We start from the raw sequence: 25,793 nt of genomic DNA, 5'->3' as shown, positions 1-25,793 counted from the left end.
ACACTGTAAATAGATTGTTGTCACACTGTTATTACATCATCATCACACTGTAAATAGACTGTTGTTACACTATTATTACATCATCATCACACTGTAAATACACTGTTGTTACACTGTTATTACATCATCATCACACTGTAAATACACTGTTGTTACACTGTTATTACATCATCATCACACTGTAAATACACTGTTGTTACACTGTAGTTATATTTCTTCCATGCTCACGTCATTTAAATAACACAGAACAAGGTCACAGAGCCTTGTGAACAGTAATGACATCATGACTCACCAAATCTGGTCGTGTCCTGCCATGGGGTATCTGGGTCTGTTGGTGAAAGTGTAACATCTCAGTTAAAAATAAGATGACTGATCAAGTGTGTTACTGTGGGAAAAGCGATGTGTGTAATTGTATTATATTTGAGCAGTGATTGTTATTTATCACACAAACAGGATGCAGGAGGTGACAGTAGAACTCACTCTAGGGGGGAGAGGAGGAGCTTCTCTTGTTGTCGGACCTGGAAAGTTTTGATAAACTATGCTGGGACCTGTGTGTAAAAGGGGTGATGATGTGATTCACGTAAAAACGCAAACATTACAGTACGTTCAAGTATCAGCAGTATAATGGTGTTACGTCTTAAGATGTGGACAAGATGCGCAGCTCTGTCAGGAAATGACGTACATTTTTGGCCGCTCTTAAAATAGCTGCATAGTTGCAAGCTCCCACAAACAAATGAAAGTACACATTTTCCAGTACCTGCGCGGTGGTTTGACGAGGACTTGTCTGTTGATGTTACCTGATGAATGTGCTCTTTTAAACCATCATCCTCTACAAGTCTTACCTCGGGTACTCTATATCTATCTCTTACCCATCTTTAATCTATCTATCTCTAATCTATCTATCTCTAATCTATGTAAGGGGTGACGTAGGGTATTACAAGTCTCACCTGGGGTATTCTTCCTCTCTTGGGGATCTCTGCTGGTTTTGATTTTGGGTTCATGTGACCTGAACTGAAGGTTATCATGCCCTCTGTCATGGCTGGCTTGGTTCTGCTTGATATGTTTCATCTCTGTCTCTCTACCTGTGGAGGATCAGAGACAGGGAGAGAAAATATACCCAGTACCTACTGAGAGATGGGAACTGTCACAAACACCTGCAGTCACAGCATTGCCTCTTTAGTTTCATACATCATGAATAAGAGAGCAGACAACTCTGTTTTTACAATCATCTTGCTCTCATATAAGGAGACACAGAGAGCCACTTTGAAAGATATTCCATCTGCAGACTCTATTTTTGATCAAAGTCCTTCTGAACAAAACTCCTACACTATCGATCTGTAAGGGGTGATGTGGGGTACTACAAGTCTCACCTGGGGTATTCTTCCTCTCTTGGGGATCTCTGCTAGTTTTGATTTTGGGTTCATGTAACCTGAACTGAAGGTTATCATGCCCTCTGTCATGGCTGGCTTGGTTCTGCTTGATATGTTTCCTTTCTGTCTCTCTACCTGTGGAGGATCAGAGACAGGGAGAGAAAATATACCCAGTACCTACTGAGAGATGGGAACTGTCACAAACACCTGCAGTCACAGCATTGCCTCTTTAGTTTCATACATCATGAATAAGAGAGCAGACAACTCTGTTATTACAGTCATCTGGCTCTCATATAAGGAGACACAGAGCCAGATCTTACCTGCACCTAAGGAGTCTTTAGTCGAGTTCCTGAACAAAATAAAGAGTAAGATTACATCATCAAAACACCAAGCCACACTGTCAAGCTGACAATCTTAGCGCTGCAGTACTTGAATGTTAAATGTAACATTTTCCCTGCTCTAGTGTGTTCTGTCTGTTTCCCTGGGTGTGTGTTCATGTTCTGGTCTTGTTTCTCTCTCTCCTGGCTCCTTGCACCTCCTGGCTCTCGTCCCTATCACCCTCCTGTTGTCCATGTGTGGTCACCCTGCCCTGCACATTTGGTTGCTCCCTTTGGCAGTCCTTATTGGTCGTTTCCGAAGTTTGTGTGAGTATCCTTGAAGCGCTCGTGTTTTGAAAGTGTTTTAAGTTCCTGCCTCTGTCTCTTTGTGTTTGGGTCCAGGCCCTGGCACTCACATCGTGATAGCAAGGTGTGTCTTCTCTTCCCAAACCACAGATCATTCAAACTGAATTTAGGTTTGATAAAACAATCAAGTCCCAAACAAAGTAAGCTAACGTGATGAGCGCAAGTGTAGACTTACAGATGGTAGGTCAAGCCACAGTAAAGGCCCACAACTAAGACCACCACAACCAGGGTCACAGCTACAGCTATGCCAGCTGCTGCTCCTGGGCTCAACACTGGGCTGGAGGGCCTATCTGTAACACACACACACAGACGCACACACAAACGCACGAACACACGCATAAACAGAAACACACACAAGCACATGCAAAAACACACAAACATTTGACACACATTTGATCAAGAAAAATCTTTAGCCAACAGTATTTTGAAGATGCATGACTCAGATAGAAGTAGTCAGGCTATTTCGGGTGTGGTTGCGATAAGACAAACCAAGCTTCCAAACTACCTCCTATTGTCAGAGTGTGGGTCAAACTCTGAGTGCGGCCGGTCACGTCATTAGAGGCAGTGCAGGTGTAGTCCCCACTGTCACTGTGACTGGTCTCATCAATGACGTATCCAGCTTCCTGGACGCCTGTTTCTACCCCTTTGAAGAGCCAGGTGAAGTTGGCAGGTGGCACCGACCTGACGTAGCAGTATAGGAGAGTGGTGGTGCCAACCTCAGCTATATCTGGGGCCAGTATGGACATGTTCTTTGGTCCGACTGACAACACAGGGAGAACAGAACAACTAAGTGGAGCATCAGTCTGCATTGTGATAAACTGTAGCACAGATTCAGTCAATTCATGGAAATCAGTTTTTATTTTTTCTTTACTCACAGTTTACCACAAGTTCATAGGAGGCAGTGGCAGAGCTGACAGGGTTGCTGAGCCGACACATGTAAACACCATTGTCTGTGCTGTTCACAGGACTTATAGAGACTGTGCTGTTGTCCCCAGAGAAGCTGACTCTGTCACTGGGAGAGAGAGGCACACCATCCTTCATCCACTCTCTGGTGCTGATGGAGCCAGCGGCAGCACAGGTCAGGTTGGTGGAGTCTGTACATTCTACCAAGGTAGCCAGGGGGCTTTTGATGGTAGCATTAACAATCACCTCTGTGAGGGAATGGAACAGATTGCGGGAATGATGAAACAGGGGGGGAGTCAGATGGCTGAGCGGTTAGGGAATCGGGCTATTAATCAGAAGGTTGCCAGTTCAATTCCCAGCCATGCGAATGACATTGTGTCCTTGGGCAAGGCACTTCACCCTACTTGCCTCGGGGGGAATGTTCCTGTACTTACTGTGAGTCGCTTTGGATAAGAGCGTCTGCTAAATGTAAATAACATTTAATAACATAACATTTGAAATGTACAATTTCCACAGTACAATAACTAATTTGTGAGTGCAGCTTTTCGATGTTACATTTTTAACATATCTCACCATGCAAATTCAATTCAGTGAATCCATTTAAAATGACTTCTGCTGAAGTACTGAACTCCACCGAATAGTTCCCTCTGTCTCCTGAAGTTAGACCTGTGAGCTGTAGGGATCCAGTGGATGTGTCCAGAGAGATCCTGTCTTCATAACCTGGTTCCGTCACGTTTAAAGCAGAGGTCGTTAGGTTCGTTAAGATGATTATATCGCTACCATTAACAGTCCAGGCTATTTTCATATAAGAATCGTCTGTTGAATCAAGGATTGTGTTGAAAGTCACGTTCCCACCAATTAATGCATCTGTGCTGTCTGATAACACTCCTACTCCAGCACACAGCCCTGGAGAAGACAAACGTACATATTTTCAAACAATCCAACCCATAGTCGGAAGATAACACATTATTCTGGAGTTCAGGTGTGTTAAAATACCTGATAAAGTATCAAATGTTTACCTGTGAGTAAGGACAAGGCAAGAGCAATGGATGTTGCAGCTTCCATGGTTTCTGGAACTGTCTGCTGTCTGGTTCTGTCTAATTGAGCATGAACTAAACTAGGTAGGGCAAAGAAACCAGGAAGTTTTCTTTTTACTGTAAGATACAGTGAACTTTGGATTGGCATTCAGTAATAAACAGCGATAAATGTCCTTTGCTGACTGTTATATTAGAAGTTTATGAGGGGGAAAAAGGGATTGTAATACGGATCGTGAATGTGGCTGAACTTGAGCAACATCTATTATTTGGAATCTGAATTTCTTTCTTCATGTAATACAGATAGGACTGGGATCAAAAAATGGCCCTGGCACTTATGCTCATACCGGCTCACCACAATCGGTCGGACTCTGAGCCGGTGGGCCGACCTGACACAAGAAACAGAGGGGGAGGGGTGAAGTCTGTTAAGAGATGTGATTGGGTCAGCCCAGTGTCAGTATGGAAAATGAACCAATGGGCCGCTTTCCATGCTTTATTGTTGGCTAATTTTAAGTTTATAAAAAAAAATATCATATCATATCTTGTCGGCCCACCAGTCCAGGCCTGTTGACACATATATTGAGTAGTTCCACTGTCGTATAAATACAATGTGATAAGGAGAATACTTTATGATACTTGTTGATCAGGAATCTTTAGGACTATACTTGGTTTATTATTTATGTTACAAACATGTCATTTCATTTGCATTAAAATACACATCAAATCATTTTACATCAAAGCAACATGTTTATATTCACTGCCTACATTGTATTTACAGAAAAACTGTTACTGTATGTATTTCTTGATTAAACTTCATGTTCAGGAATGTCTATTTAGACAGCACTTTTATTGACCATAAACAACTGTCATGGTTCAAATCCCCCCAAAGGTGTCTTTCCTGTCCCCATCTATCGTCCTCGTCTCCTTCATAGCCTGGACACGGACAGGAGACCCACAACTAGCAGAGCCCTGGTCACCCTTACACCAAATGACCAGGAGGGGGCAGCATTGTAGACTGTGGAGGGAAAAAGCACATGGACACACGGGTCTACTCACTCTAGAAAACGAACTAACTTAAAAATGTCAACAAACAAAAGTCACGTTTCTCGAGTTGCTTTGTTTCAAGTTACAAATGAAGATTAAATACTACACGATGAATACCGATACATTTTGTCAACATCCTTACGAATATTTTGTTAGCCGTCCACTCACCTGTCAGACTGAGGATAGCAGAGTCATTTAGCCCGGTGACGTAGTTGCTGGCCGTGCAAGTATAATTTCCGGTGTATGTGTCCTCTATCTTGTCTATGATATACATAGTGTGGTTGACGTCAGTCTCGTTGCCGTTGAACCTCCAGGTGAAAATAGCGGGAGGAACCGAGAAAGCGAAACAGCTCAGAGTCACCTTCTGACCGGCAAAGGCGGGCGACTTTCCCTCTATCGACACGTTCTGAGGGCCAACTGAAACACAACACAATTCGTCATTAAAGAGAAAAAAAGTCAGCAACATTTTCTAGACTAGCCTACTTCTTCCCAATAGAGAATGACATAGTTTAGTCTAATTATAAACTGTTCTGAAGGATTCAGAAGATTTCGGAAACTCATTTAATGGAAATGTAATGTGTCTTTATGTGTATCTAAAATAATCGCTGTTTTCATGGTTTGACGGCGAAGTTGTGAAACAGTCCACAGTAGGCCTACGTACAGTTAACAGTCAGGTGCTGAGAAGCGGTTACAGCACTGATGGGGTTGCTGAGCCGACACAGGTACTCTCCATTGTCGGTGCTTCTGACAGGACTTATAGAGACAGTGCTGTTGTCCCCAGAGAAGCTGACTCTGTCGCTGGGAGAGAGAGGCACACCATCCTTCATCCACTCTCTGGTGCTGATGGAGCCGGCAGCAGCACAGGTCAGGTTGGTGGAGTCTGTACCCGCTAACAGGGTGCCCGTGGGGCTTTGGATGACGGCGCCAGAGATTTTTTCTGTGAACATTGGTGTGGTTTTAATCACACTGGTGATAATAAAGGTGCTTTAAATGTACCAATGTCAAGAATTTGAATGCAACATAAGAATAAATATACAGTTTGTCCTTACTATATTAAACTCTTTAATATTTTGTTTTGTATGATATTATATATATACAATATGCACACAATAATTGCTGTGTAAATACAGTCAACTAAAATGGATGGTACACAATCATTTTTAGCACCTGTTTGCCCTTGTAGTTTAGATTGACAATCAGACAGAATGGCTCACCTACCATATACATTGAGTGTAGTAATTCCCAGCTGATCTTGAGCACCATCCAGTACGATGGTCACCCTGTACTCCCCACGGTCCCCTGGACCCAGATCCCAGAGCTCCAGAGATCCAGTGGCTCTCTCCAGAGTGATCCGTTTCGAGTACCCCGGGTCGATCACGTCGGTGCTGGTGGAAGTGATGATGCTGGCTCCTTTGAAACGCCAGCTCACAGAGATGAAGGGTTTGGCGGGGGGGGTGAGCAAGGTGGTGAATCTCACGGTCCCCCCGACAGCTCCACTCAGAGGTCCCGCCGGTAACACATTCTCGCCTGTACACAGACCTGAGGAATGGCAGGGACACACACCGGGCGTTTGAAGGAGAAGCTGTGAAGGGCACGCAGCACTACAACAGAGGCTTCAGACTGCCTTTTCCATTGCGTGAAGACAGAAAAGGAAATCCGACATTTCAAAGCGTTTTCAATCAAAACAACCTGGTGTAAGAGTGTCAATTACAAGATCGTTTGAGGCAGACCTACTTGATATAAAAAGGACTAACGTTGTTGCAAGTAGCCTGGGGTCCATGTTGAGCGATGATTTAGTTCCTTCTTCTTAAGTAGCCTATCCGAGGTGGAGGATGGGGACCTGAGAAGGTCCCTCTCCTTTTATATCCTAAGTGACCTCTCAGCCTTGCCCCAACCCACGCCCCTCCACCCTGCCCCCTCTAAGGACCATCCTCGGTCCAACAACCTGGAACCTGATTTTCTGTTTTACGACAGGGCTGTGTACACACACTAAAAGGCCTAAGGAGCAAACTTGAGGGACTGAAAAGTTACGAAAGGCCGTGATGTAACGCTATCTCAGACTGATGAAAAACAAGCTCAGATCCTGTGGTGGAACTCCCCTCTTCTCTATGAGACAAAGGGTAATTCTATTTTGTATTCAGAACGAAAGATTTCAATCATTGTCACCTAGTTCGGGTGACAATGACTTTGCTACGCCTACTCATGCCTGCTGGCACTGTAGGGCATCCAGCATGTGTAGCTAGTGTATAGATCCAGTACACCACTCAATGGGAGCATTTAAAGCAGTCAAGTTGCTTCATCACTATTGCACAATGCAAATATTTTATCACAGTTTTGTTTGGCCGCTCCCCTAAACTGACACAGTCTCCTGGAGTAGCTACCCACCGTGGCACCAGCAGCATTAGTCGCCTTGTGGTGAGGAATGTATGTAAAATACCCATTAGTCTCACGAGTGTACGGTTGATCCCATTTACAAGCTCTTTAAGGTGCTTGAGGAGGGCCCTGCTTGGGAGTGACGTGTTTGAGCAGAGCTACTCAGCCGGTGACTTCCAAGAAGAGGAGGATCAAAGATACACATTGAAGACGTATTAGATAATACCCCAATTGCTCTGAAAGTACCAAGTCAATGAAGGGGAATAGTTAAGCCAAGTTCAAGACAAAATCAACATATTTATGTAAGGTGCAGGTGTCTGATACACTCAAGTTGAGCCTCACCGAAGACTGGACAATGAATACAGTTAATCAAGGGAGTATATGGTATCACAATATGGGAGGATACAAGATGAATAGCATAGCCTTCGCAGGCACAGGAAAAGGACACATATGCTCGATAGCTTTTGTTTAGGTCTTTCTATTTTTCTCATCCAAAGTAGCATAGCATTACACACTTTGGCAGTATTGTGACCTCTGACCTACATTAGTGACACAGGCCTTTCCTAGTCACATCTTACAAATAACTGACTTATGGCTATGCAGGTATAAGAAAACAGCACAATGACAGTTTATCAATGATACAAGAAACTTTACATAATTAATAGATATGCATGTGCAATATAGCAAGGTATGGATCAAACAGTATAAAAGTAACAAAATAATCATTAACTTTAATTGTTGTTAACTGATCAGTGGTTTAAGGTCAGACCTCTTCACATGTCAGAGCTTTAGGAGACTAACACAGGATGTGTGTGTTTGGGTTTTGGTTTTCACTGTCTAGGTTTTCGTTTATATGTTGTGTTTTGGGCTGTCATTTGGTTGTATTGATTTCACCTGTGAATCGTTATCTTGCCTACTTAAGTCGGGCCCATTGTTTGTTTCATTTGTGAAGGATTGTTTGTGTTAACGACGTACTGAGCCTACAGATAAATAATATCAAGGTTGTGTATAGACCTTGTATTTTTTACTCAGACTTTTGCCTAACACTTTGGATACTTTTGCCTTGTGGATTACCGACCTGTTTCCGTCTGACTAAGATTTTTGCCTTGTCCTTGTTGAGATAAAAAATAAAAGAACCATCACCGTGTACCCTGCGTCTGGGTCCTCTTCCATTGCTGGGATCGTGACAGTGTCTATTTCTTTCTTTGATGCCAAACACTGATCCAAACACACATCTGAAATTCAAATGTTATTTGTATGGCCCTTTTTACTTTTTTATCTCACAGAGGGCTTTACATAATTCCATGGAATTGGCCCACAACCAACCTAAACCCTAAAGGAAGACAATAAAAAACTCCCAGGAAAACTAATTTGACTTCAAAATAACAGTTTTGCATCTGCGGTCTACAGCATATATTTTTCCACTTGATATAGACGGAAATAAAGATTTTATTTGACATAATGTGCTCTCTCATAGACGACATATACATTTTATAAAAATAACAATTAGCTGAATAGTTAGTCACTATAGTTAGAACTTGCTGGATGTAAAACCCAGGGATGTGCAGTATATAACAGTGCAAGGTTCTCCGATTCTCCTCCATTGACTGTGTCGTGTGCAGTTCTGTAGAGTGTACATCATAAAAGCCACTAGGTGGAAGTGTACATGTTTCTACCAAGGTTGAGTGCAAGTTTTTTGGGTCAGTTATCTTGTTGATATCAGTTATCTGTTCAGTTCAGGGTTTGGAGTGTGTTGAGGTAGACCTATCAGTCTTCAGTAACTTTCAGCTGCTTATTGGGACGACTGACTCAGGTTTAGTCATTAGGGCTCAGCTTTTCATGTGTTCTGGAGTTAAACGTATGGAATGGATTCTTCTCATTATTACCATACACTTACAATATTTATAACCCATATAGGTAAGACTGTTGGTATTTATTTGCTTGAAATTGCTTCAAATGTGCACATATACTTTAAACAGAATATTGCCTCTTTATAGCAGTTTAATTCAATTTGGTGGTTAAATGAATGGAAACAACTTTAGTTTGTTGACTACATGAACATTTTTATCAGGTGAACTGTACTGTTCAACCACTACTGGCTCTTGACTAAAGTCTGCTATGTGACTCGCTGTTTATGATCGTTCATTTCAACACCTCTGAAAATGCTGGTCCAGAACCAGTGTTTGATCTGTATGGACTGTCAGCTCTGACATTCTGTTACTTGATACAGACTCTATTGAACCCAGTCTGCCTCTATCTAGTATTGTTACATGTGTGTTACAGTATCAAACAGAATGTGTTGGTCTATCAAGATTCCATACTTCAGATCACCCAAAACGTTACTCACCTCACAAATTGATTTTATTATATTTTTATACCATTATAATAGTATGAACCTGACCTTTAGCAAGTTGTGCAAATGGCATGTACTTTGATGAAAATAGTTCAAATCTTAATGGTTTCACTCAGCTGAAATAAATATACACATATAATTAAACCAGAATGCATGTTACTGTTATAATATAAACCAAAACTGTGTTTGTGTCCTGCAGGAATGTGTTATGGAGATGTATTTTTTACAGGCACTCTATATAGAGCAGTAGGGGGGAATGTGAATTTCACCACCCCAACAAGCTCCCCCCTGAGCAGTATATCTTGGCTTGTATATCAAACCAGTTTCTTCACTTTTGTAAGAGATGGTAATGTAAATACCGTTTTACCAGCATATAAAGATAGAGTCACTCTGGACAAATTCACCGGATCTCTGGAGCTCAGGAATCTGGCCTTGAATGACAGTGGAACGTATACAGTGAACATGCTAACTCAGAAAGGAACACCACGGCAGAGTACAACTGTGCTGCAGGTGCTGGGTGAGTTCTCTGTAGTAAGATCTTATAAATGATGTCACTATTACAAGGCTCACTAACAGTTTGTATACGTTAAAGCGAGCCATATGATATTAGAATGATTATTGAGGAGATGCACAGATACCAACGTTTCTTACAGTGTGAATGCTGTGAGGGAGACTCATTTAAGGATTTGGGAGTTGTTGCCTGGAGGGGTGACAAGGAGAAGACACATTGCTGATGCTTTTCCAGTCAGACAGCACATGTTAAAAATAATCTTATAGATTATTTCTCAGTTTCACTGTAAAACTGATGTTATGTAATTTAATTGACCTGCTTAAGGAATATTGGCAGGTCCCTTTTTTGAATGCACCAATGAGATCTCTGCTTATGTTATGCCTGTTTTATTATTGTTTATCCTTTTCATATATACAGACAGACAGACAGACACACACACAAACAGACACATCAACACACTCACTATATTGCCACTAACAACACAGGCCCTCGAGGACCGGAGTTTGACACCCCTGGACTAAGGCCTCCAGTGTTTCCCCATTATATTAGGGGGGCGGCTCGCCCCCCCCCCCCCCCCCCCCCCCCAAAGCTGTAAACCTATGGGAAACACTGCTGACCTCTTACCCAAAACCATGAAAATATCCCTGGTTGTTATTGACTTGATGATGCCCCCATGCACTAAGTGGAATGGAAGCAATGTTTCAATTGACAAGCCTTTCCAGAAAAGTGAAGACAGTTTTAGAAACTAAGAGGTAGCACACTCTACATGAGAAGTTCACCAAAAAGGAGTCAATTTCCTGAGCGTTGTCTACAAACTGTAAGATGGAGGGATGGATGGTAGATAGAATAATAGGTAGATAGATAATCCAACGTGTCAAATTTGCTTATGAAATACTTTCGTACCTTTTAAACATTTATTATGTCTCTCCACAGAAAAAGTAGCTGATGTCAGCATTAACCCATCAAGCCAGCCAATCATAGAGGGGATGTCTGTCCACCTGACCTGTGCTGCTGCTGGCTCCATCAGCACCAGAGAGTGGATGAAGGATGGTGTGCCTCTCTCTCCCAGTGACAGAGTCAGCTTCTCTGGGGACAACAGCACTGTCTCTATAAGTCCTGTGAACAAACAGGACGATGGTGTTTACCTGTGTCAAGTCAGAAACCCTGTGAGCTCTCAAGATGCTAAATACAATATGATTGTAAACTGTAAGTAATCGGATACACGACTATTGTGTGCATGTATCTGATTTCATGGTTGTACTTTAGTTCAATTCCAGTCTAACTAAACAGTAGAGCAAGGTAACCATTGACAGTGTTTGTACATGATCTACTGTATCAAACTGTTATCTGTGTTTTTATACAGTAGATAGAACATTCAAGGTCAGTACTGCAAAATACTGGTAAAATAGTTGCATGTAAGAGACACTTCCACCCAGCATCAACCATATTAATCCCATGATTAAATGAATCTGTGTTGCAGATGGACCTGATAGTGTTAGAATCGAGGGTCCTCTTAAAATAGAGGTTGGACAGAAGTTAATCTTAATCTGCTTGACTGATTCTACACCGACCGCTAACTACATCTGGACGGTCAATGGGACAGAGTGGCCTGAACAGTCACAGGTGTTCATCATAGAGAGGATCCAATACAAGGATAGTGGCTCCTACAACTGCACTGCATCCAATGACTTCACTGGACGCAGTGAACAAGCTGTCCACACATTGGAAGTAACAGGTAAAGTTAAAGAAGCAAATACATGGCCAACAGCAATTAGTTATCAAACCTAGTTAATAACCTACAGTACTTGTACTCTGTACAAAGACAATAAAGTTGAATCTAATCTAATCGAACTAAAGTTCTCTACGCGACTCGCTGTTCATGATCGTTCATATCAACAACTCTGAGGCTGCTGGTCCAGAACCAGTGTTTGATCTGTATGGACTGTCAGCTCTGACATTCTGTTACTTGATACAGACTCTATTGAACCCAGTCTGCCTCTATCAGTATTGTTACATGTGCGATACAGTATCAAACAGAATGTGTTGGTCTATCAAGATTCCATGCTTCAGATCACCCAAAACGTTACTCACCCATCCAACTGAGTTTTACAATGAATGTTTGTGATGGTATGAACCTGACCATTATGAAGTTGTGACAGTTGTTTAGCAAATGCTGTTCAATAAACCATTAAACCAGAATGCATATTACTGTAAACCAAAACTGTGTTTGCACAGTTTAGAAAGGGTATAAACAGGCGTCCATGAAGCTGTGTACGTCATTGATGAGACCCGTCACAGTGACAGTGGGGACTACACCTGCACTGCCTCTAATGACATGACCGGCCACACTCAGAGTTTGACCCACACTCTGACAATAGGAGGTAGTTTGGAAGCTTGGTTTGTCTTATCACAACCACACCCGAAATAGCCTGACTACTTCTATCTGAGTCATGCATCTTCAAAATACTGTTGGCTAAAGACTTGATCAAGTGTGTCTATTTGTGTTTTTGCATGTGCTTGTGTGTGTGTGTGTGTTTCTGTTTATGCTTTGGGTGTGCGCCTATGTGAACGTGTGTTTGTGTATTGGTGTGTGCGTCTGCTTTTGTGTGTGTGTGTTACAGATAGACCCTCCAGCCCAGCGTTGAGCCAAGGAGCAGCAGCTGGCATAGCTGTAGCTGTGACCCTGGTTGTGGTGGCCTTAGTTGTGGGCCTCTACTGTGGCCTGACCTACCATCTGTAAGTCTACACTTATGCTCATGACGTTAACTTACTTTGTGTGGGACGTGCTTATTTAAACCTAAATGGAGTCAAAATTAACTGTGGATTTGGACGAAAAGACAAACCTGGCCAGACAGCTGAGTTAATGTAATAAAATCACTATCATCATGACAAAAAATAAATGCAAAACCCCTGAGATCCATTGGGGCCTTTGCTTCAAGCTGAGGAGCTGCGGATGGGGGCTTGAGATACGGGCAGGTTTGTAGTTAGTCAAAAATAGACAGTGACAGACAGTTACTTTTGTATCTGTCACTTCAGTCAGTGACAGTATTTTTTTGTTAAGAAAGCTCTGTTAATTTGACACGATAACTTTACATTTAACATTCAAGCACAGCAACACTAAGATTGTCAGCTTGACAGTGTGGTTTGGTGTATTGATGATGTAATCAACCTCTTTATGTTGTTCAGGAACACAAAGAGGAAACACACCAATCAGAACCTAGCCAGCCATGACAGAGGGTATGTTAACCTTGAGTTCAAGTCACATGAACCCAAAACCCAAACCAACAGAGATCCCCAAGAGATGATGAGGACCCCAGGTGAGACTTGTAGTACCCCACGTCACCCCTTACAGATCAATAGATTAGAGATAGATTAGAGATACATAGATTAGAGATAGACAGATTGATTCATTGATTTGATTGATCCCGAGAGTGAAATTGTTTTGATTTTTACACACAGTTTCTAGAAACTGTGATCAGACCTATGAAAACGTTCCAGGTCCGACAACAAGAGTTGTAAAAGCTCCTCCTCTCCCTCCTAGAGTGAGTTCTACTGTCACCTCCTGCATCCTGTTTGTGTGATAAATAATAATCACTGCCTGACTAAAACTCTTGTTTCCTCTTTATGGTCTCACGTCCTTGCCAGGAGTCTGAATATGAGGTGCCCAGGTAGGTTACCAGATTTCTCTTGCATAGCAACAAAGATAACTCTGACATACCAGAATGAACCTGGAGACTGAATTACTGTACCTAGTTCCTGTACTGCATACTGCCCTTGCACCTCTCACCCTCTTCACCTCTCTCTCTGTCTCTCTCTCTGTCTGTCTCTCTCTCTCTGTCTGTCTCTCTCTCTCTGTCTCTCTCTCTCTCTCTCTCTCTCTCTCACTCTCTCTCCCTGTCTCTCTCTCTCTCTCCCAGTTAATACCAGTCTGGTGTGTTCCGACCCCATCCTCCTGGTTGGTTCTGGACAGCACTCATGGTTCTGGTGACCTGAGTCACCTCTTCTGTCTAATAGGGGGTTTGGGACCCCCTGAACCTTATCACATTGTTACACTGTTACACTTATTTCAGAATGTACTACTTGCTCGCCTACAAGCCCTGTCTATTTTGAGCAAGTCTTTGAATTCCCTTTTGTACCATATTTTGGAGTTCTGCTAATAAAATGCATTAGGGTTTTTCTTCTATAAATATCATGACACATAACTTAGATGGACTCTGGCTCTGCCCATGATACACTGGACACATTGAGTGTGAGGACTTTATGGGAATTCTTGTGGTCTGAGAAATCTGAGCCATCCTCATCAATCAGATGCTGTCTTCTCAAGTCTTTCATCACCAATGCATGAAGACCAATTCAAATGATATTTCATAATAAAACTATTTTGTACTTTTTGAAAAGTGTTTTGGGGACTACTACTTTCAATAACATTTGATAATACAATATTATTACATAAATTGGTAAATACTGAGGCTATATTTTTTATTTACAAAACATTTTAATAATGTATTCTAACACGGTACTCTCATGGATGTACATGTGGGTTGTCATGTACTCAGGTATGGATCATGGATTTGACCAGAGGTGCTCATTGTGGCTGGTTAAGAACAAGTGTGTGTAGACTGGTGCTGTGAAAATGTTAAGACGCTTAAAATGTGCAGGACAACACTGTGACTAGGTGGCCACTATTCAACTGTACTGGGATCTTCTGTGGGCCCATGTGATTATAAACTGTGGAGTACAGGAAGACAGAGCAGACTACTGATGGTTCCTGTGCTCTGCTGTAGTAGACAGAACAACCTTGTTTCACTTTCCATGGACTTCATCAGTAAATTGTACAGTTTCAGCAAAAAAAGGATAAAGCCAACTTCTTCTGTTCCCTCCAGCCCACTGGTACATTGTGTCTTTCAGAAGCTTCTGGATGTAGACTTGTGAGGCCTGTATAGTCCTGTGACGTCTGTTACTCTTCCTTGCGGGTCAGTGTTTCAACAAAGCCACAGATATAAACACTCTTTTGAAGACATAACTCCATGTGGCTGATAGTTTGACTGTATTTTATCAAGAAGGAGTAAGTAAAAACATATTTCACATAAAGAAGGTATTTGGATGTTTGTGGTGATATAATGTTCTTCTGACACTAATCAATTAACTTGAATTTGATTTGGAAATGCAAGATGTTTACAAAGCCAGGATGAAAAAGTCAAACTGGGGAACTGGTTCTACTGTACATGTAACCAATAGTGGTTTAATTTGGTTAAACATTTGCAATTTGTAATCTAAGAGAAAGCGCAACCGAAGGTCAACAAGGAACAAGGAAATGATAAAAACTCCTTTTTGACTCCCCTTGATGTGTAGAATGAAACACCAAGTATAAAACTAAAGTACCTTTTTGAAGTATTTGCTCCTAAGGAAAGTATGGGCCAGAGTAACATCTTGTTTCTTTAGACATCTATTCATGAGCCATCCCTTGCTAAAGGTAAAGCAGAGTTTGCACCAGGAAGAGAAACACATTGTTGACATACGCCACTGTAGTTCTGAATTTTGTCATGTAGACAACATATGAGGTCATCATGAAGAGTCCTGTAGACTCTCCTGTAGACAAAAGCATACCCAAATATGCCTCACTGTAGGTTGAAGGAAAATCATTGTTAGACTTGATCTTCTCTTCCTGTGAATACAACTCTCATTGTGGGGAGTCAGGTGGCTAAGCGGTGAGGGAATCGGGCTAGTAATCCGAAGGTTGCCAGTTCGATTCCTGGTCATGCCAACTGACGTTGTGTTCTTGGGCAAGGCACTTCACCCTACTTGCCTCAGGGGGAATGTCCCTGTACTTACTGTAAGTCGCTCTGGATAAGAGCGTCTGCTAAATGTAATGTAATGTAAATGTAAAACTCTACTGTGTTCTAAAAGTAACATGTAAAGGGATTCGAAGGCTGCCTGCTGACACATGCTGAAGTTTAGAATGCTTATTTTGGTCTACGGTGAGAAAAACAGGAGAGTGCAGGATTCTCACATGACACTTTCCATGTCAGAGTGAAGATAAGCCCTTCTGACTACATCTTCCCATAATACAGAACAGTTTAACTGCAAAATGCAAACAGTATACCCATCTCGTTGTTTATGATCATTGACCAATGTACCTTTTGCTTTTTCTTGTAAATCGCTTTGGATAAAAGATTCTGCTAAATGACTAAATGTCTAAATGTAGTATACTACATATCTGTGAAATAACTGCAAAACCTATTCAGGAGGCCAAATGAAAAATAGTTAATCGGATGTCTACTTTGAGGCACTCTTATAACATTGTCACACAAGGATTGCATTACAGGTATTGATCAGTCGTTGAGGTTTTATAACATGCTTATGTTCACTTCAGCAGTGATATGAATTATTATATTACATAAGGGACATAAAACTGAAAACTAGTTGGTGAAATATGACTTCAGTTAAAAGTGTATGTGAAGCTAACGTACAGTATACACAACTGTAGCTGCTTCCAACATCTTTCTCCACACTAAACTATGCAGATTTTTTAAAGGATTTCTGTACTCTATTGCTATGTTGTACACATATATTTACTAATTACAGATTCTATATTTTATGGAAATTATTCTGTTGAAATAAATATATAAACAATATGGATAAAATATAAGTACGAAGTTATTGTTTTCCATTATTTTGTGGTGTTCAAACCTAATCCATTTACTTAACTGAACATGTAGCAAGACAGTTTGTGTGTGTATTTAAAGGTATAAGGAGTTTTTCTTTGATTCGAAGAGTCAACACGGCACAGCCATACATCTGCCACATTTCAGCTTCATATGATGCCAAATATGAGGCCACGTTGAGCCTCGCCTCAAATTGCACGTTGCCATGACAGTGAGGAACTTCTCCAAATATCCCCCAGATAATCGAGCCACTGGTGCATCGTACACATATCTACAGAATGCAGTACATTATAAGAGACACTAGGTGACAGTGTACATCTTTCTATTAAGGTTGAGAGCAGGTTTTGAAAATTGTGTCAGTTATCTTGGTGCCAAAGATTATCTGTTCAGTTCAGGGTTTGGAGTGTGTTGAGGTAGACCTATCAGTCTTCAGTAACTTTCAGCTGCTTATTGGGACGACTGACTCAGGTTTAGTCAATAGGGCTCAGCTTTTCATGTGTTCTGGAGTTTAACATATGGAATGGATTCTTCTCATTATTATCATACACTTACAATATTTTTAACCGTTATAGGTAAGACTGGTATTTATTTGCTTGAAATTGCTTCAAATGTTCAAATATACTTTAAACAGAATATTACCTGTTCATAGCGATTAAATACAATCTGGTGGTTAAATGAATGGAAACAACTTTAGTTTGTTGACAACATGAGCATTTATATTGGTCAAACTGTACTGTTCAACCACTACTGGCTCTTAACTGAAGTTCACTACGTGACTCGCTGTTCATGATCGTTCATTTCAACACCTCTGAGGCTGCTGGTCCAGAACCAGTGTTTGATCTGTATGGACTGTCAGCTCTGACATTCTGTTACTTGATACAGACTCTATTGAACCCAGTCTGCCTCTATCAGTATTGTTACACGTGCGTCACAGTATCAAACAGAATGTGTTGGTCTATCAAGATTCCATGCTTCTGATTACCCAAAACATTTCTCATCCAACCAACTGATTTTATTAAGTTTAACTATGAATGTTTATAATAGTATGAAGGTTCATTATGAACCTCACCTTTCAGAAGTTGTTCAAATGCTGTTTATTTTCCTGAAAATAGTTCAGATCTTAATGGTTTCACTCAGCTGAAATAGATATACACATAATTAAACCAGAATGCATGTTACTGTAATAATATAAACCAAAACTGTTTGTCTCCTCCAGGGTTGTGTTATGGAGATGGAGTTTTGCCAGACACTCTATATGGAGCAGTAGAAGGGAATGTGACTTTCACCACAAACCTTAATGCAACAAGCACACCCTACACCAGTATAATCTGGACGGTAAATAGCATTGACATACTAACGTATAGACCATCTGGAATTGACTTTTCACCAGCGTATGAAAGCAGAGTCACTCTGAACGCATCCACTGGATCTCTGCAGCTCAGGAATCTGACCATGAAAGACATTGGAGTGTATTCAGTGAGCATCTTACCTGCTGCAGGACCAGGACTATCTGGAAGAACTGTGTTGCAAGTAATGGGTGAGTTCTCTGTGGTAAGATCTTGTAAATGATGTCACTATTGCAAGGCTCATTAACAGTTTGAACACTTTAAAGTGAGCCATATATTAGAATGATTATAGAGGAGAAACACAGATACTACTTTGCTTATAGTGTGAGTGCTGTGAGGGAAGACTGATTAAGGATTTGGGAGTTGTTACCTGGAGGGGTGACAAGGAGAAGTCAGTTAAATTATGTTTTGAGAACTAGACCAAGTACTTGTTGGTTCCAAACACACATTATTCAGCATCAGTAAAGTGTTCCTGCCTCTGAAAGTATCCAGTTGAGTTGATGGAAAATACACAGAAAGACATCTCAACCAGCTCTGCAGTTTGTAAAATGGTCTCCTGAGCAAAGGGAAAGTTATTATTGTTTTAACCCACAGAGCAAGTCTCCAATGTTGTAATTAAAGCCAGTGCCTCAGATGTAGTGGAGTTCAACAGCTCTGTCAGTCTGTCCTGCTCCTCCTCTGGCTCCTCCCCCTCCTACCATTGGCTGAAAGGCAGCTCTGAGGTCACAGCCAGTGAAAATGTCCAGCTTGGTGATGGAGGCTCCACTCTCACCATAGTCAATGTGACCCGCTATGACCAGGGTCCATGGAGATGCAATGTGACCAACCTTGTCAGTAATGACATCAGCCAGCCTTTTACCATAACCATCTACTGTGAGTCATCTATTTATACCTATTATGTGCATGATGGCAAAGGCTTTCTGGTGATTTTAATGTGGCAACCTTACATGTGGACAGTTTTGTCAAGGGTGTTTCCCCTGTAGTTATACAGTAGTACTTCATCATGCTGTTGACTAGTGCACTTCCTGTGTTCATAGCACATTTGTATGATTTCTCACAGTATGATTGCTCATAGTTTGGTGTTATGGCTAAATACTGTAGCTGTTCTCTCACACTGACATCAATGGGGACATCTTAGATGTGTCCTTGGGGCCTCTTAGTGCTAATGGCAGAGCTTCCCTCTCTAGTGCTGCTGTTTGACTGAGACTCTGAATTGCAGATGGTCCTGAGGACACAGTGGTGGAGGTGAATCCTCTAGGTGGACTGTAATGTTGCAGGGTCAGCCCTCAGTCTCTCCTGTTCTGCTCACTCCAAGCCTGTTGCTCAGTATCACTGGTTCCTGAATGGATCACTGCTGTCCAATGAGGGACCAAAGCTCCAACTGGGGGACATTCAGACCAATCAGAGTGGGGGTTACATCTGTCAGGCCTTTAACAACAGAACACTGAGATATGTGTCATCTGAGCCATCAATCATCTCTGTATGGGGTAAGTGGGAGATGTTTGACTGTGGAAACTGGCATTGTGGAAAAGACCCACAGCTACAGTGCAGAACTTGATTTATGGGTTTTTGCATTATGTTTGGATGCACAAAAGTTGTTCCTCTTTGCATCAGCTACATGTATACTGCGTACACTGTAGCCTGAACTTGTTGAGCCCATGTTGATGACTCTGGATGGTGCTCATTGTGAGACTGTCTGGACAGTTGGAAGTCAGTTTCCGCACAATGGAACATTGCTGTCAAATGAGGGTTTAGTTTGCAGATGGTGAATATTTATGAATGGGTGGATATACGATTGTGAAGGCTGTGATATCCAGTGATCCAGAGCCTTGTGATATCAGTCATCAGAACCCTTATCTCTATGGGGTTCAATCGTATTGTTTAGGATGTTTATAAGAAAGACATTGCCTGTGGGCAGAATGGATGCTGATGTTTTTCCAGTCAGAAAAACACATGTTCTAAATAATCCCATTGATTATTTCTTATTTGTTTTACTGTAGAACTGATGTTGCAATGTAATGGACCTTCTTAAGGGATATTGGGAGGTCCCTTTTTCTGAATGCACAGATGAGATGTCTGCTAATATTATGCCTGTTCTATTATTATTTTAGACATACATACAGACAGGCTGATACACTATACTTGACAAAACATTTCTGTATTGACCTCACTTTGTCCATCCAGGCATTATCAAGCCCAGAGAAGAAATGGCGTTCCCAAAATTGTTACCACAAAGTTTGAAGCACAGAATTGTCTACAATGACAATTATCATTACGCTTTGTTAATACAGTAATATATCCACCAGTGGGACTAGACCCTCTAACCCAAAACCATGAAAAACAGCCCTTGTTGTTATTGACTTGATGATGCCCCCATGCACAAAGTGGAATGGAAGCAATGTTTCAATTGGAAAGCCTTTTCTAGAAAAGTGAAGACAGTTTTAGAAACTAAGAGGTAGCACACTCTACATGAGAAGTTCACCAAAAAGGAGTCAATTTCCTGAGCAGTGTCCACAAACCGTAAGATGGAGGGATGGTAGAGAGGTAGATAGAAAGATAAGTAGATAGATAATCCCATGTGTCAAATTTGTGAAAATCTATCATACTTTCGCACTCGTTAAACATTTATTCTGTCCCTCTACAGAAAAAGTAGCTGATGTCAGCATTAACCCATCAAGCCAGCCAATCATAGAGGGGATGTCTGTCCACCTGACCTGTGCTGCTGCTGGCTCCATCAGCACCAGAGAGTGGATGAAGGATGGTGTGCCTCTCTCTCCCAGTGACAGAGTCAGCTTCTCTGGGGACAACAGCACAGTCTCTATAAGTCCTGTGAACAAACAGGACGATGGTGTTTACCTGTGTCAAGTCAGAAACCCTGTGAGCTCTCAAGATGCTAAATACAATATGACTGTAAACCGTAAGTAATCGGATACACGACTATTGTGTGCATGCATCTGATTCCATGGTTGTACTTACTTCAATTCCAGTCTAACTAAACAGTAGAGCAAGGTAACCCTTGATAGTGTCTGCACATGATCTACTGTATGCAACTCATCTGTTGTACATCTGTCAGGCCTTTAACATCAGAACACTGAGACAGGTGTCATCTGAGCCATCAATCATCTCTGTATGGGGTCAGCGAGAGATGTATCACTAAAGTCTTCTTGCTTCTGAAAGTATCCAGTTGAGTTTATGAAGGATAAACATAAACTAACTCAATACTTGAAAATGGTCTTCTTGGCAAAGTAAAAGTTATTATTGTTTTAACCCACAGAGCAAGTCTCCAATGTTGTCATTAATGCCAGTGCCTCAGATGTAGTGGAGTTCAACAGCTCTGTCAGTATGTCCTGCTCCTCCTCTGGCTCCTCCCCCTCCTACCATTGGCTGAAAGGCAGCTCTGATGTCACAGCCAGTGACAATGTTCAGCTTGGTGATGGAGGCTCCACTCTCACCATAGTCAATGTGACCCGCTATGACCAGGGTCCCTGGACATGCAATGTGACCAACCGTGTCAGTAATGACATCAGCCAGCCTTTTAACATAACCATCTACTGTGAGTCATCTATATATACCTATTATGTGCATGATGGCAAAGGCTTTCTGGTGATTTTAATGTGGCAACCTTACATGTGGACAGTTTTGTGAAGGGTGTTTCTCCTGTAGTTATACAGTAGTACTTCATTATGCTGTTTATTACTGCACTTCCTTTAGCACGTATGATTTCTTAAAGTATGATCTTGGTACTGCTTCATATTCCTTATGGCAGAGCTTAACTATCTAATACTGCTGTTTGACTGACACTCCTGAACTGATTTCCATGAATTGCCTGAATCTTTGCTACAGTTTATCACAATGCAGACTGATGCTCCACTTAGATGTTCTGTTCTCTCTGTGTTGTCAGTCGGACCAGAGATCATGTCCATACTGGCACCAGAGATAGCTGAGGTTGGCACCACCACTCTCCTATACTGCTACGTCAGGTCGGTGCCACCTGCCAACTTCACCTGGCTCTTCAAAGGGGTAGAAACAGGCGTCCAGGAAGCTGGATACGTCATTGATGAGACCCGTCACAGTGACAGTGGGGACTACACCTGCACTGCCTCTAATGACATGACCGGCCACACTCAGAGTTTGACCCACACTCTGACAATAGGAGGTAGTTTGGAAGCTTGGTTTGTCTTATCACAACCACACCCGAAATAGCCTGACTACTTCTATCTGAGTCATGCATCTTCAAAATACTGTTGGCTAAAGACTTGATCAAGTGTGTCTATTTGTGTTTTTGCATGTGCTTGTGTGTGTGTGTGTTTCTGTTTATGCTTTGGGTGTGCGCCTATGTGAACGTGTGTTTGTGTATTGGTGTGTGCGTCTGCTTTTGTGTGTGTGTGTTACAGATAGACCCTCCAGCCCAGCGTTGAGCCAAGGAGCAGCAGCTGGCATAGCTGTAGCTGTGACCCTGGTTGTGGTGGCCTTAGTTGTGGGCCTCTACTGTGGCCTGACCTACCATCTGTAAGTCTACACTTATGCTCATGACGTTAACTTACTTTGTGTGGGACGTGCTTATTTAAACCTAAATGGAGTCAAAATTAACTGTGGATTTGGACGAAAAGACAAACCTGGCCAGACAGCTGAGTTAATGTAATAAAATCACTATCATCATGACAAAAAATAAATGCAAAACCCCTGAGATCCATTGGGGCCTTTGCTTCAAGCTGAGGAGCTGGGGATGGGGGCTTGAGATACGGGCAGGTTTGTAGTTAGTCAAAAATAGACAGTGACAGACAGTTACTTTTGTATCTGTCACTTCAGTCAGTGACAGTATTTTTTTGTTAAGAAAGCTCTGTTAATTTGACACGATAACTTTACATTTAACATTCAAGTACAGCAACACTAAGATTGTCAGCTTGACAGTGTGGTTTGGTGTATTGATGATGTAATCAACCTCTTTATGTTGTTCAGGAACACAAAGAGGAAACACACCAATCAGAACCTAGCCAGCCATGACAGAGGGTATGTTAACCTTGAGTTCAAGTCACATGAACCCAAAACCCAAACCAACAGAGATCCCCAAGAGATGATGAGGACCCCAGGTGAGACTTGTAGTACCCCACGTCACCCCTTACAGATCAATAGATTAGAGATAGATTAGAGATACATAGATTAGAGATAGACAGATTGATTCATTGATTTGATTGATCCCGAGAGTGAAATTGTTTTGATTTTTACACACAGTTTCTAGAAACTGTGATCAGACCTATGAAAACGTTCCAGGTCCGACAACAAGAGTTGTAAAAGCTCCTCCTCTCCCTCCTAGAGTGAGTTCTACTGTCACCTCCTGCATCCTGTTTGTGTGATAAATAATAATCACTGCCTGACTAAAACTCTTGTTTCCTCTTTATGGTCTCACGTCCTTGCCAGGAGTCTGAATATGAGGTGCCCAGGTAGGTTACCAGATTTCTCTTGCATAGCAACAAAGATAACTCTGACATACCAGAATGAACCTGGAGACTGAATTACTGTACCTAGTTCCTGTACTGCATACTGCCCTTGCACCTCTCACCCTCTTCACCTCTCTCTCTGTCTCTCTCTCTGTCTGTCTCTCTCTCTCTGTCTGTCTCTCTCTCTCTGTCTCTCTCTCTCTCTCACTCTCTCTCCCTGTCTCTCTCTCTCTCTCCCAGTTAATACCAGTCTGGTGTGTTCCGACCCCATCCTCCTGGTTGGTTCTGGACAGCACTCATGGTTCTGGTGACCTGAGTCACCTCTTCTGTCTAATAGGGGGTTTGGGACCCCCTGAACCTTATCACATTGTTAGACTGTTACACTTATTTCAGAATGTACTACTTGCTCGCCTACAAGCCCTGTCTATTTTGAGCAAGTCTTTGAATTCCCTTTTGTACCATATTTTGGAGTTCTGCTAATAAAATGCATTAGGGTTTTTCTTCTATAAATATCATGACACATAACTTAGATGGACTCTGGCTCTGCCCATGATACACTGGACACATTGAGTGTGAGGACTTTATGGGAATTCTTGTGGTCTGAGAAATCTGAGCCATCCTCATCAATCAGATGCTGTCTTCTCAAGTCTTTCATCACCAATGCATGAAGACCAATTAAAATGATATTTCATAATAAAACTATTTTGTACTTTTTGAAAAGTGTTTTGGGGACTACCACCCTCAATAACATTTGATAATACAATATTATTACATAAATTGGTAAATACTGAGGCTATATTTTTTATTTACAAAACATTTTAATAATGTATTCTAACACGGTACTATCATGGATGTACATGTGGGTTGTCATGTCCTCAGGTATGGATCATGGATTTGACCAGAGGTGCTCATTGTGGCTGGTTAAGAACAAGTGTGTGTAGACTGGTGCTGTGAAAATGTTAAGACGCTTAAAATGTGCAGGACAACACTGTGACTAGGTGGCCACTATTCAACTGTACTGGGATCTTCTGTGGGCCCATGTGATTATAAACTGTGGAGTACAGGAAGACAGAGCAGACTACTGATGGTTCCTGTGCTCTGCTGTAGTAGACAGAACAACCTTGTTTCACTTTCCATGGACTTCATCAGTAAATAAAAAGCAAAAAAAGGATAAAGCTAACTTCTTCTGTTCCCTCCAGCCCACTGGTACATTGTGTCTTTCAGAAGCTTCTGGATGTAGACTTGTGAGGCCTGTACAGTCCTGTGACGAGTCAGTGTTTCAACAAAGCCACAGATGTGAACACTATTTTGAAGACATTACTCCATGTGGCTGATAGTTTGACTGTATTTGATCAAAAAGGTGTAAGTAAAACATATTTCACACGAAGGTATCTAGTTGTATGTGGTGTTATAATGGTCTTCTGACACTTTAATCAATTAACTTGAATTTCATTTGGAAATGCAAGATGTTTACAAAGCCAGGATGACAAAGTCAAACTGGGGAACTGGTTCTACAGCAAATGTAACGAATAGTGGTTTAATTTGGTTAAACATTTGCAATTTGTAATCTAAGAGAAAGCGTAACCGAAGGTCATTCAAGGAACAAGGAAATGATCAAAACTCCTCTTTGACTCCCCCTGATGTGTAGAATGAAACACCAAGTATAAAACTAAAGTACCTTTTTGAAGTATTTGCTCCTAAGGAAAGTATGGGCCTGTGTAACATCTTGTTTCTTTAGACATCTATTCATGAGCCATCCCTTGCTAAAGGTAAAGCTGACTTTGAACCAGGAAGAGAAACACATTGTTGACATACGCCACTGTAGTTCTGATTTCTGTCATGTAGACAGTATATGAAGTCATCATGAAGAGTCCTGTAGACTCTCCCGTAGACAAAAGCATATTTGAATGTGCTTCGCTGTAGGTTGAAGCAACATCACATTTCCATTTAGTCATTTGGCAGACGCTCTTATCCGCGTCCTACAATAAGTACAGGGACATTCCCCCCGAGACAAGTAGGGTGAAGTGCCTCGCCCAAGGACACAACATCATTTGACACGGCAGGGAATCGATC

At 41.7% G+C, this 25,793-nt stretch overlaps 1 protein-coding gene, 1 long non-coding RNA gene and 1 pseudogene across 2 annotated transcripts in view; 2 read left to right on the top strand and 1 right to left on the bottom strand.

Annotated features, from left to right (window-relative positions):
- erfl1 (Ets2 repressor factor like 1) overlaps window positions 1–25,793 on the top strand; it is a 67,107-nt gene that overhangs the window by 1,995 nt on the left and 39,319 nt on the right. The window lies entirely within an intron of this gene.
- On the bottom strand, window positions 481–1,496 carry LOC124480972. The gene is made up of 3 exons (XR_006957599.1): window positions 1,371–1,496; window positions 948–1,082; window positions 481–548 (listed from the first exon to the last, which is right to left on the bottom strand). It is a non-coding gene; the product is annotated as an uncharacterized LOC124480972 (long non-coding RNA).
- On the top strand, window positions 9,088–24,998 carry LOC124472274 (annotated as a pseudogene).

The sequence above is a fragment of the Hypomesus transpacificus genome, chromosome 2 (assembly GCF_021917145.1).
Source record: "Hypomesus transpacificus isolate Combined female chromosome 2, fHypTra1, whole genome shotgun sequence".
In the NCBI taxonomy this organism is placed as follows: domain Eukaryota; kingdom Metazoa; phylum Chordata; class Actinopteri; order Osmeriformes; family Osmeridae; genus Hypomesus; species Hypomesus transpacificus.
Note: the sequence above shows the minus strand (reverse complement) of the source record. Positions and strands in the feature narration are given on the sequence as shown.